The sequence below is a fragment of the Apteryx rowi genome, unplaced genomic scaffold (genome assembly GCF_003343035.1).
Source record: "Apteryx rowi isolate R43461 unplaced genomic scaffold, aptRow1 scaffold_253, whole genome shotgun sequence".
Taxonomy (NCBI): Eukaryota; Metazoa; Chordata; class Aves; order Apterygiformes; family Apterygidae; genus Apteryx; species Apteryx rowi.
The window spans coordinates 439,664-442,487 of NW_020448897.1; positions in this window are offsets into that span (position 1 = coordinate 439,664).

A 2,824-nucleotide genomic window follows, 5' to 3' on the forward strand; every position below is an offset into this window, starting at 1 on the left:
CAAAAGACAGCCTTAGGGAAAGAGTTTGCCCAGAAGCAATGACATTCTGTGTCTTGTCCAGAACATGTCTGACAGCAAGAAATGTGCTTGGAGCTCAAGGTGGAGTTCATCGTGGAGGTGGTGTCTCCAGTGCTGAAATGCCTGAAAAGGAAAGCCAGACTTGGGTGGATATGCATCTGCAAGTGTTTTACCTTTCTCATTCATTTCAGTGGACCACAAGACCTTAATTAGCTCCTGACAGGTTCTGATCAAGGTGAGGTAAGAAGCTGAGACTGGGGCTATAGTTTCTTACCCATTGCCTGAGACACTCAAATCTAAGGATAACAGATGAGGAATCAGTGTTTATCGAATAAGTCAGAATTAATCAGGAAAAATACAAGACCAAAACAAATCTGGTGCAGCTGATCCCCTCTGAGGTCTCATTTTTCTTCCTTCATTTTGACTACAGATATGGGTTACATAGTGTCATTGTCAGAGACGAAAATTGGTAGTAAGCTCCCTCCACCAAGCTCACATGGCCATTTTTGGATGACTTGTTAAGTATTTAATTGCTCTAAATAAGAAAAGAGATTTTCTATAGGCTGTATTAATGAAGCATGGTCCATAGTGATGCACTCACTGGGAGAGTAAGTGTTGTAATCTAATTCCTAAATCCCATATACATATTATCTGCGACTGCGACTACCTGTCCTGCTTCTACAGCTTGTCCTGTGATTTGCTTTATGACATTCTTGATGGTTCTGCCTGTATACCAAATAACACATAGCACTGCATGATAATACACTTGTCTAAGACCCTGAAAAAAAGATAAGGAATATTATTTGTGAGCTAAATGTGATCATGACACTACAATGCAATGAGGTTTAATCTTGCACTCTAAGTATCAAGAGACAGTTTGCCGATTTCAGCCAGAGCAGAAGAGATCCTTTAAACAGTACACTGAAGTTAGGAGGGTCCTTTTGTCCTCAGTGTCACCATTTCCCACTTACTGCTTACTGTAGTTTTGACACTTTCTTTTCTTGCTTTATTGAAGACAGGCACTTACTTTCCCCTCTTACTTAGATCCCTGGGCCAAGGATTGTTGTCTGGTTCTATGTACTTTCAAGGATCCTGGCATAACAGAGCCCTAACCCTTGACAGGGTCTGCTAAATGTTATTGCAAAGCAAATGAATAATCCATAACCAAACACTTCTTCAAGAAAGCTTTTAGATGCCAGAATATCAGAGCTCCTTTGGCCTGTACATTACTCCAGTAAACAGTACAGTGATGGGATTCATGAAAGCAGGAGTCCCCCCAGGGTCCAGGATGTTCACATGCAGCTCTATAACTCAGGAAGGATATGCAGGTGCTCATTGTTCCCTTGTTCCTTCCTTCCTTCCCATTTCCAGATGTCCAGTGCAAGCAAGGATCAGTTCTAGACAAGTCAAACATTGTATTTTCCAAGTGTCTTCTGGCTGGCCCCCATGCAGGGGCTTTTTGCATCTTCTGTCTCAAACAAGGTCAGCCACAAGTGGGCACTGTCCAGCTGCGGGATCCCTGCCTACCTAGTGATAAGCACATGCTGAAACAGGCCAGAGAACTCCAAGCTTAGCGATTTGCTCCTAACATTAGGAACAGACCTCTCCATAAGAAGTAAACCAAGCCTCTGGGGGCCAGCCCAAAAAAGCCAGCTCTGCTTGTGCTTTAGGAAGCACATTTTTACATGAAATGTTCTGCCCATGGTAGCAGCGACAATGAAAAGGTATTTAAATATAAATTATGATAATTTCTTTGTCAGCATTAATTTGAAAAACAGTTGTTTCTGAATGTGCCTCCCTGAAGCACACACCCTGCATGCTACACTGAACTGTTCTGCTTTTATCCTGACTTCCTTCCAAGTGTTCATTCCTCTACGATTCCAAGTGTGCCACTTGAAGTTAATGCTTTTTTTGGTTTCTGTTCATATAGGCTATACAGTTTACCATTCCCGGGAAGTTTCCCATTTACTAAAACTGTAATATTTTAGCCATTACTAACATTTTTAGCAATTAAAGCTGCCACACGGTTATAGTCAAAGACATGATTATGCTGTTTTCTGCTGTCTCCGATTAGGAATTTAGTTGCCTAAAACTTTCCGTGCTGTCCAGCAGAGCGGAATGGGCTGTTGACGGCTATGAGCTATTTTTTCAACTGCACTGGGATAGAAATAGGTTTGTTAGAATATTTTCACACTGAATTGCAAATGATTCCATGCAGCTATTCTTTTCTTCTCTGCAAATATTTTCCATCTCTGGTCTCCAAACAGTTAAATGAAAGCCAGTGAACTGGAGATCCCCTCAGTCCTAGAACTGGCAATTGCAAACAGAATAGAGGACATCAACCCCTTTTTATTTTCCATTTAGTACCTGGAGGTGAAAAGCCAATATTCTTCTTTGAAATGCATCTAGCTAAACAGATGCTGAACCGCATGTGTTCATTTTAGTCCACTCTGCCAGTTTATGGAGAGCAGAAATATTTACATCCCCAAGCAAGTCTCTCACCCCCTCCAAACCCACAAAATGCACTTCCAAGCCAGGCGGCTCCAGAGCAAAGTGTCTGTGTGCCTGCCCCGCTGGTTCACGGCTTTTAAAGCATGTTTACCTGTCCTGCCAGCGGTCAGTGTTGCCACTGGCGCTGTGAACCTTACGGTAAATCAGAGCGCTGCCTGCGGTCCGCGGGCCAGAGCCGAAGCGCTGCAGGGCAGCCTGGCCTCCTCTTCCCTTGCGGGGCCTGCGTGGGGCCGGCGAGCCGTGGCGCGCCCCCGGCAGCCCTTCGCGGGGCTGCTAAGCCAAGGGGGCCAGTCGC